This window comes from Schistocerca cancellata, chromosome 6 (assembly GCF_023864275.1).
Source record: "Schistocerca cancellata isolate TAMUIC-IGC-003103 chromosome 6, iqSchCanc2.1, whole genome shotgun sequence".
Lineage (NCBI taxonomy): Eukaryota > Metazoa > Arthropoda > Insecta > Orthoptera > Acrididae > Schistocerca > Schistocerca cancellata.
The window spans coordinates 126,945,965-126,957,003 of NC_064631.1; the positions used below are offsets into that span (position 1 = coordinate 126,945,965).

At 45.6% G+C, this 11,039-nt stretch overlaps 1 pseudogene; it reads left to right on the forward strand.

Moving 5' to 3' along the window:
* The first annotated feature begins 2,816 nt into the window (after window positions 1-2,816).
* LOC126089830 (5S ribosomal RNA) lies at window positions 2,817-2,934 on the forward strand (annotated as a pseudogene).
* The last annotated feature ends 8,105 nt before the right edge of the window (window positions 2,935-11,039 follow it).

The window sequence follows — 11,039 nt, forward strand, 5'->3', positions numbered from 1 at the left end:
AAATCTGTTTTTGCATAGGAACACGTTTCCGGAAAAGTCAACCAACGAGGCTACAGAGAATCAAAGTTATTGACGCCGGCACCTGTAAGTATATATACCTTCCGCCGACCACTGGCGACAACATCGATGTACTGTGGAGACCTCACGCCCCACGTGTTGAGCAATTCGGCGGTACGTCCACCCGGCCTCCCGCATGCCCACTATACGCCCTCGCTCAAAGTCCGTCAACTGCACATACGGTTCACGTCCACGCTGTCGCGGCATGCTACCAGTGTTGAAGACTGCGATGGAGCTCCGTATGCCACGGAAAACTGGCTGACACTGACGGCGTCGGTGCACAAATGCTGCGCAGCTAGCGCCATTCGACGGCCAACACCGCGGTTCCTGGTGTGTCCGCTGTGCCGTGCGTGTGATCATTGCTTGTACAGCCCTCTCGCAGTGTCCGGAGCAAGTATGGTGGGTCTGACACACCGGTGTCAATGTGTTCTTTTTTCCATTTCCAGGAGTGTATATATATATAAGCACACTCACACAAACATAAATCATACACATTACTGCACTCTTCAGCAACTGAAACAACACTGCGAGCAGCAGCACCAGAGCATGGTGGGAGTAGTGACTTGGTGGGGGTAAGGAGGAGGCTGGAAGGGGAGGGATAGTATGGTGAATGAATGTCATGTGACTAGGGCCTCCTGTCGGGTAGACCAATCTCTGGGTGCAAGTCTTTCGATTTGATGCCACTACAGCGACTTGTGCATCGATGGGGATGAAATGATGATGATTAGGACAACACCCAGTCCCTGAGCGGAGAAAATCTCTGACCCAGCCTGGAATCGAACTCAGGCCCATAAGATTGGCATTCTGCCCCGCTGACCAGTCAGCTACCGGGGCAGACTATAGTATGGTGGAGGTGGCGGACAGTGAAGTGCTGCAGGCTAGACAGTGGGCAGGGGAAAAGTGGGGAGGGGGGGGAGTAGAGGAAAAGGAGAGAAATAAAAGACTAGGTGTGGTGGTAGAATGACAGTTTTGTAATGCTAGAAGGGGAATAGGGAAGGGGTTGGATGGGTTGAGAAAAGTGAGTAAACGAATGTTGAGGCCAGGATGGTTATGGGAATGTAAGATGTATTGCAAGGAAAGTTCCCACCTGTGCAGTTCGGAAAAGCTGGTGTTGGTGGGAAAGATCCATATGTCACAGCCTGTGAAGCAGTCATTGAAATGGAGGATATCATGTTTGGCAGCATGTTCAGCAACAGAGTGGTCAACTTATTTATTGGCCACCGTGTTTCAGTGGCCAGTCATGCAGACATACAGCTTGTTGGTTGTCATGCTTACATAGAATTCTGCACAGTGATTGCAGCATAGCTTGCAGATCACATGACTGGTTTCACAGGTAGCCCTGCCTTTGGTGGGATAGGTGATGCTAGTGACCAGACTGGAGTAGATGGTGGTTGGAGAATGTATGTGACAGGTCTTGCATCTAGGTCTATTACAGGGATATGAGTCATGAGGTAAGAGATTGGGAGCAGGGGATGTGTAAGGATGGACGAGTATATTATGTAGGTTCAACAGACGGTGTGGGAGGGGCGGGACGGATAGTGGGCAGGATGTATCTCACTTCAGGGCATGACGAGAGGTAGTCAGAACCCTGGCGGAAAATGTAATTCAATTGCTGCTGGTCCTGGATAGTACTGAGTTACGAGAGGAATGCTCCTCTGTGGCGAGATGGTGGGAATTTGGAAGGTGACCGGAGACGGTAAGGATAAGGCATTGGAGATTTGTTTTTGTGCAACGTTGGGAGGATAATTACAGTCAGTGAAGGCTTCAGTGAGACACTCGGTATATTTCGAGAGGGACTGCTTGTCACTGCCGATGCAATGACAACAGGTGTCTAGGCTGTACAAAAGGGACTTCTTGGTATGGAATGGGTGGCAGTTGTCAAAGTGGAGGTATTGCTGGTGGTTAGTAGTTGTTATATGGACAGAGGTACTGATTTAGCCATCTTTGGGGTAGAGGTCAACATCTAGGAAGGTGGTTTGTTGGGCTCAGTAGGACCAGGTGAAGCAAATGGAGGAGAAGTTGTTGCGGTTCTGGAGAAATGGGGATAGGGTATCCTCACCTTCGATCGAGATAGCAAAGATGTCATCAATGAATCTGAACTAGGTGAGGGGTTTAGGATTCTGGGTTTCTAGGAATGAACGGTGAATAGGTAGGCATAGGATTGTGCCATGCAGGTGCCTATAGCCATACACCAGATTTGTTTGTAGGTAATGCCTTCAAAGGAGATGTAATTGTGGGTGAGGATATAATTGGCCATGGCGGCTAGGAAGGAGATAGTTGGTTTGGAAGCCGTAGAGCGCTGGGAAACGTAGTGTTCAATAACATTAAGGCCATGGGCATTAGGAATGTTAGTGTACGGGGAGGTGGCATCAATAGTGACGAATAGGGGACCATATGTAAAGGAACAGGAACTGTGGAGAGTCGGCGGAGGAAATGGTTTGTAGCTTTAATATAGGACGGTTGATTCAGGGTAATAGGTTTAGAGCAGAGATTCTCTAAGGGGGGGGGGGGGCACAGTAATCGGCCACAATGGGGAATCCTGCGTAATCCATCCTGTATTTTCCATTGTTTGATCCTTGTCAATTACATATTCGATTAACTAATGATCACTGTGTCATACAATATCATTAATACTTCCGGTTCTGCCCGATTCCACTCACATATTCCTAGGTAAGCACACTAATGTACCGTACTTTATTATAACTACATTCGATGTATTCGGTGGTTATAATTAAAGTGCACCTACCCACGGAGGTCCAGCCAACGGCCTTTTCGCAGTGGTAACGCCGGTTCCCGTCCGATTACAGAAGTTAAGCGCTGTAGGGCTGGGCTAGCACTTGGATGGGTGACCATCCGGTCTGCCAAGCGCTGTTGGCAAGCGGGGTTCACTCAGGCCTTGTAAGGCAAACTGAGGAGCTACTTGACTGAGAAGAAGAGGCTCCAGTCTCATAATCTGACATACGACCGGGAGAGCGGTGTGCTGATCACATGCCCCTCCATATCCGCATCCAGTGACGCCCGTGGTCTGAGGATGACGGGGCGGCCGGTCGGTATGGGCCTTCGAAGGCCTGTTCGGATGGAGAGTTTACCCACGGAAGTTCAGTGTGGACTATAGTTATCTTATGGCAGCGGAACTTTGTAGACTTGCTAGTGTGTTAATTCTGAATTGATTTATGCTGGAAAAAGCATTAGCTCCAATGGGGGCCACCAGGTGTAACTCAGCTTTGCACACTGTTTGTATGACGACATGACATCTACACTGTGATTGAACATTATGGCTATCGAGTTCATGCGCTGTTAATGAAACTGTTTTATGGGAATGGCAGCAATTACAGTGCTGCACTGAGAGAGTATCGGCGAAAGATTGGTCTGAGAAGAGGTTCGATGTCATTAAATGGTTTAAAGAAAATGATAACGAAATTCAAAAACACATGTGAGCTTGGTCTGACATGTGAAGTGAAAGACATCCTCTCCCAGTGGAAGTTAATTATAAGGTTTCTGCTTCTGTAATTGTTCATGGAGCACGTGCCCCGGACAGTGATAATGCTCGTGCCGTGTCACGAGAATTGGCCATCCCATGGTCAACAGTATGGGAAGTTTTGCGGTCTGTTGTGCACTGGCACCTGTACAAGATCCAGACAGTGCAGCAAGTGAAACCTCTTGGTCTGAATTTCATCTTTAGCTTTTGGCATGGATCGAAACTGACGTGGCCGCGGTGACGAGTCACATTTTTACATTTCAGGGGCAGTGATTACAGAGAACTGTCGAAGCAGGGGTGTTGTTAAACAACCCGTCGTTCACGCAGAGCCTTTTCATTCGCCGTATATGACTATTTGGTGTGGATCACACGTGGCTTTGTTCTCGGTCCATTATTCCTCGAAGAGAATACACGCACAGTGACTGTCAGGTGTACCGGGACGTTTGCATGTTATCGATACCTCCTTGTAGAGAATGTGATAAGTGCTTTGGAAGAAACAGCTGTGTGGAAACCATTGTTTTCATGCCAAGATGGGGATAACTGCAAGAAAGTGTTTTCTCCAGAGATTTTACACATGCATGGCCTGCAAGATCACCTGAATCCATGTGACTTTCGAGTCTGGTATGATTTTCGAGTTTGGGAATATCTAACAGAATGTGTTTACCAGGGGCACGTTCGGTCTCCACCTGATATGAAGTACAGTATGCAGGAAAGCAGAGTCCACCGGAACTGCTGCGAGCAACTGTTGATCACATCGTTTTAGGGATGATGAATCTCGTCGACGTCTCCGGTCTTCATACTGAACGAACTATGTAAGCGACGATTAATAATGAAATCAACATTATGGCTTTCTCACCTGTTTGACCCTTTCTGCCCATGTCCCGTTCCTAATCCTTTATATATGAAAAATTTCTTTACGTCTTTCTTACATTCACAGCGCCGAATTTGCTCCTTGTGGCCAAATTAGAACCAATTCTTTCCAGAATAAATGGGTCCAGTATTGACCCTTTAGCATGTCTACCGAGTTCCGCTGCCATACGATAATTACAGCCCACATGGACCTCTGTGAGCAGTTGCATACATCAAAAGAAGTTCTGCGTCAGCGAGGTTCAGAGAGATCTGGAACCTGTGCAGAAAATTGAAATACAGATAAACGTAAACACCATTTCCGCTCTTTTTATTGCCCATGAAAACCACACGTTTCATGTAGTTCCACCATGCACCGAGACCTTCAGAGGTGGTGGTCCAGACTGCTGTACACACCAGTACCTCTAATACCCAGTAGCACGTCCTCTTGCTTTCATCCATGCCAGTATTCATCGCAGCATCCTAGCCAAAAGTTCTAGGCACTGTAGGTGCAGATTCACTCCTCAAAGGCGATTCGACGTAGATCCCTCAGAGTGGTTGGTGGGTGACGTAGTCCGTAACAGCCCTTTTCAATCAATCCCAGGCATGTTCGACAAGGTCCATGTCTGGAGAACATGCTGCCCACTGTAGTTATGCGATGTTGTTATCCTGAAAGAAGCCATTCACAAGATGTGCACCATGGGAGTGCGAACTGTCGTTCATGAAGGCGAATGCATCGCAAATATGCAACTGATACGGTTGTACTATCGGTCGGAGGATGGAAATCACATATCATAGAGCCGTTACAGCGCTTTGCATGACCACCAATGGCAGACGTTGACCACACACAATGCAACCCCAAAACAGCAGGGAACCTCCACGTTGCTGCACTCGCTGGACAGTGTGTCTAAGGCGTTCAGCCTGACCAGGTAGCCTCCAAAGACGTCTACGATCATTGCCTTGTTGAAGGTATATGCGACACTCATCGGTGAAGAGAACGTGATGCCAATCCTGAGCGGTCCATTCGGCATGTTGTTGAGCCATCCGTACCGCGCTGCATGGTGCCGTGGTTTGCAAAGATGGACCTCGCCATGGACGTCGGGAATAAACTAGCGCATTATGCGGCCTATTGCGCGCCGTTTGAGTCGTATTACGACGTCCTGTGGCTGCACGAGAAGCATTATTCAGCATGGTGGTTTTGCTGTCTTCGTTCCTCCGAGCCGTAATCCGTAGGTAGCGGTCATCCACTGCAGTAGAAGCCCTTGGACGGCCTGAGCGAGGCAGTTCCTGTCTCTCTGTGTCTCCTCCATATCCGAACAACGTCATTCTCGTTCACTTCGAGACGCCTGAACACTCCCATTGTTGAGAGCCCTTCCTGGCACAAAGTAATAATGCGGACGCAATCGAACCGCGTCGTAGACCGTCTAGGCATGGATGTACAACAAACAGCACGAGCTGTGTACCTCCTTCGTGGTGGAATGACTAAAAGTGATCGGCTGTCGGACCCTTTCTGTCTAATAGGCGCTGCTCATGCACGGTTGTTTACATCTTTGAGAGGGTTTAGTGACATCTCTGAACAATCAGAGGGCTGTGTCTGTGATAAAATATCCACAGTCAACGTCTATCTTCAGGAGTTCAGGGAATCGAACCCGGGCCCCTTTGCATGGCATTAAGCCGCGCTATCCACTCAGCTATCGAGGCGTACGGTGAGGAAGTGAAATCCCAGAACCTTTGAGTTACGTAGCTGAAAAATAGTCTGAAACTATTATAAACCGGTATGTGCTTATTTCATGCAGATGACGCGTGTGTCGAAAGCAGTCATGTCACGCAGTAACCATAATGATACTAATGGACATAGTTAAAGCGAACCCCCCGCACATCACGTTATAGTGGCAGTGTCATGTCTTCCTATCTACTCCATGGACGGAAACATGCTCCGTCAGAGACAGTTCACCACTTTCCCGGCTGGACGTTGGGACATCCAACCCGTCGTATTCATTGTCATTCAAAGGCGTTATTACGAATAGCTCTCATGACATACAGAAGATAAAATTCGTGGTAGGTTTCACGCTTGCGATTCCTCCTTAGGGCGATCAAAGAATTTGAAAAATATCTGAAGTACGACGAATTCGAAAAATATTTTCCAATTAAATCTTGGCCCAAGGCCAACAACAGGATCAAAGAAAAGAGGTATTTAATCCCGCCACCTATCAGAGTGAGTCTGACACCTTGCGTGTTTACTTTGAGAAATGTTTAAATAAGACGCAGTGTTGCGACCAAGAAATGGCACACACGGATGTTCTAAAGACTTAGAAGAGAAAGTTACCTCTTAATTTTTAAGATTGAATAACAAGCGCCCTGCACCGTGCCTTGTACTGGTTCTCTCCGCAATTCACACTATCGACTTGTTGAGAGATGATCGGCGCAGTGCCGAAAACAAGAGCCGTACGACGACGATCGTTGGCACTTAAACAAACACAACTGTAGGCACTAGAGCGGTGATTCGTGTGAACTGCATTGTCGTGCACTGTGAGAAGACTCGTGCGGTGAATGGCGACACACCACTCAAACAGAAAGGAACAATAGGAGACCAAATAACAGGAGGCAACATAATAATAATATGAGCAATGAGGACTACACCCGTGCTGTAACAATCAGAAGAGAAACAGCGATAAGAACCAAGGGCTGCTTGAACCCTCTGATCGACCAGTATAGGAAAATTGACTCAAAACAGGCAAAGTAGTCCCTATGTTCTTGAGGGGGACGTGACGCGTGCAAACGTAAACGTTAGCATATTACGATGTAACGACGTAATTGATATGTACCATGACTAGCAAACTAACAATAAAACATGTTATCAAGTAGATCTCACGGAAAAGCAATCGACCATCACACTAGAAACTAAAGAAGTGAAAACTTCGGCACTTACTGATTGAGGTACTGAAATGACATTGATTACCACCGAATTATTTAATCGGATTTCATCATGCAAGATGGAGTCAGGCTGTTAAGCTGAAAGACCGCTAAGGAATAGATAGCGCTTCACACCTTCTTACTGTCGATGACCCTGATAAGGATTGTATCCTTGACATCGCTAACTTTGCGAGGAAGAACAGAGTTGTTGACGTCTTTAGCGCAAACTTTGTTTTGCGTTTAGGGCGCCGAAACTTGAAGGTTAATTTGCTTGCTTCAGCCGAAGGCTGCGGCCGGTTCTGTTCCGAGGTACGAGTACAGTTTGTAGGTACCAAATACGGAACACCGCAATGTAGCATCCTAAATCCTTGTCGTTTGACAAACAAAATAACTCCCGTTGAAAAGATGTCTGTTGAGTCGCGTCATATGGACGCTAGCGGATTTGCAACGTATTTGGGTGAACACAACAACAGAAGAAAAGTCGATAATGATCAATTGCAATGAGTGTAGGCTAGATATTATACCTCATGAGTCCTTTTATCTGCCGTCTTACTGGTCCCGGCGGAGGTTCGAGAGCTCCCTCGGGCATGGGTGTGTATATTTATCCTTAGGATAATTTAGGTTACGTAGTGTGTAAGCTTAGGGACTGATGACCTTAGCAGTTACAAGATTTCACACACATTTGAACATTTTTTTGCCGTTTTTCTCCATCCCTAGGCGAAAAGACCTGTCTTCTTCAAGAGGATCAGTAAAGCGCTACGTTAGGGAATCACAGATTTTTTTAAAAAATTCATGTGACTAGTATTATAAGTTATGTTTTCTGTGTACATCTGTTTCTATTAGTGAGTACTATTTTGTCGTTTTACTCGTAGGACTGTAACACAATTACGATATTACCTATAATGCTCGCATCTTAGTAGATTTCCTGTTTCTACCTAATGTGACTTCTGTATAACTATGCTCTTTGGTGGAACATCGATTTACATGTTTTATTCCATATGTATGCTAATTTATGTAACCTGTGAATATAATTTCAAAAGAGATGTGCTGTAAAAGAATGTAAAAGCAAAAAATTTAAATGTAATATTGGTTCATGCATTGGGAAAGTAGGTGTGTAATCGAGTAAAAGTTGGAAATAAGTCCGTCCGCAACGCACTGGCTTGGCCGGAATAGAAAATGTGGATCTGGCGGTCGAATTGCAAGGCTGGCATAAGCCATTCGGTGGCTAGCAGGCAAAGGGTGCGAATGTTGTAAACGGAAAGAGACGAGAAGAACTACAGGATTATGGGGTTGGGTTGGGTTGTTTGGGGGAAGAGACCAAACTGAGAGGTCATCGGTCACATAGGATTAGGGAAGGAAGTCGGCTGTGCCCTTTAAAAGGAACCATCCTGGCATTAGACTGGAGCGACTTAGGGAAATCACGGAGAGCCTGAATCAGAATGGCCGGAGGTGGGATTGAACCGTCGTCCTCCCGAATGCGAGTCCAGTGGGCTAACCACTGCACCACCTCGCTCGGTACATACGACATGTCAAACAAACAATCTGTTATGATAAAACATCGACGTTTTTCCTACACAACACGTTGTATATTTATCACAATGAGGCACGTCTGGCAGAGCAGATCCACCTTCGTGCTGAAAACACCACCTGCCACACAATGTTTCTGTTGTCAAGCTGTCCTCCCTATCCACTGTCAAACTATATAGACAACCATTATGTAATGTGGTGATACTACAATGCCGGATGCACACTCGTTGTGGGATTTAAAGATGTCCCTACAGTTACCAGACAAATATCGTTTCGAAGATACAATTCCTCAGTAACAAGCTAATAGAATATTCGTATACCTGGCATCGTCTTAAATCAGGAAACAATTGCTGGAAACTTGTTGTTAGATGATGAATTAAAGTTTAATAATTCTGCAGTTCAATTTTTAAATCACATTTGCGAAAACTATTGAAAATCATACTTACGTAATATGAAACTACCGACAAAGAAAAGGAAATAATAAGTTAATGTACTTGTAATACAACATGCACTCTAGGGCAAATGTATGGACTATGTTTGTCTATCTTTATGTTTGTTTATGTAACGTATGTTTTGTGCATTTCTATAAAAAGCTTTCTTTCCTGCAAACTCTATAAAACGACGATGATGTAGCTATTTATAATTATATTCCAAGACTTAACTTTTCAAGGCAATAAATTTCATGATTAATCATGTAGTACACATACTCATGACTTAGGACGCAGTGTTTGTAAAAATAGCTAATTTGTTTGACATTACAAGAAACTAAATGGAAGCTGTGTGTTTACATACCTTCAAAAGTTTTTGTTACAAGATGTGTTCATTGTTAGTTACAATCTCAGGCCATGTTGCTATTTTAATAGATAAAATGTAAAATGTTGTATACAGGTTTGTCGGAAATAAAGCATTTGCATTTAAAAAGCACCATGTGTAACGTTAGCCTGCGCGCTGAAATGCCTAGTTACCTGTGCTCCTGTCATGTTAGCTCTATCACTCTCTCCCCCCCCCCCCCCTGCCACCCCACCCCTTTTCTTTTGTAATTCCCGTCGTGTTTCGTGTCTTGCGAAGCATCACCCATAGGGAATCTTGAGTGCTGCAGTTTTGCTGTTGTTGTTGACATGCACACGCCACAACAGAAATAAATTGTAGTAAAGTAAACAGCAAAACTTTCCTATGATCCATTGGTAACGAAATCGTTTGAAGGCTACTGTTAGAACGTAAAAATGTTTCGGGTACAAATATAGTACACTTTCGTAGGCGCTGTAATGTTTAAAGATCACTCACGAAAGTATCTAACTTCAAAAGTGAAAAGAGAATAATTAATACTCTGATTTTGTGATACCTGTGTAAGAGCCATCTGGTTTCTGTAGCATGCCGTAAATGTTTCATATTGTTAACACAGCCGTCCAGTTGTTCTAGTTGCCTCGTGTACGGTGGATCATCAATGAATGGAACATGTCAAGCCTTAGACTCCGAAAGCCCATACAGATGATGTATCTTTGAATGGCTCTCACGGTGACACTTGTCGATGGCCCAGATTGAAATCTGCAGCAGTTCGCAGGAAGGGTTGCCCTTCTGTCTCGTTGAACGTTTCATTTCAGTCATCGTTGGCCCCGTTCTTGCAGGATCATTTTCCGGTCGCAGCAATGTCGGAGATTTGATGTTTTTCCACATTCTTGATATTCGCAGGACATTCGTAAAATGGTCGTACGGGGAAATCCCCATTTAATCGCTACCTCGGAGCTGCTGTATCCCATCACTTGTGAGCCGACCGCACACCATGTTCAATCGCATATATTGATATCTTGCCATCTTAGCAGCAGTAACGGATCTAAGAACTGCGCCAGACACTTGTTGTCTTAAATAGACGTTGCCCACCGCAGCACCGTATTCTGCTTGATATACACTCCTGGAAATTGAAATAAGAACACCGTGAATTCATTGTCCCAGGAAGGGGAAACTTTATTGACACATTCCTGGGGTCAGATACATCACATGATCACACTGACAGAACCACAGGCACATAGACACAGGCAACAGAGCATGCACAATGTCGGCACTAGTACAGTGTATATCCACCTTTCGCAGCAATGCACGCTGCTATTCTCCCATGGAGACGATCGTAGAGATGCTGGATGTAGTCCTGTGGAACGGCTTGCCATGCCATTTCCACCTGGCGCCTCAGTTGGACCAGCGTTCGTGCTGGACGTGCAGACCG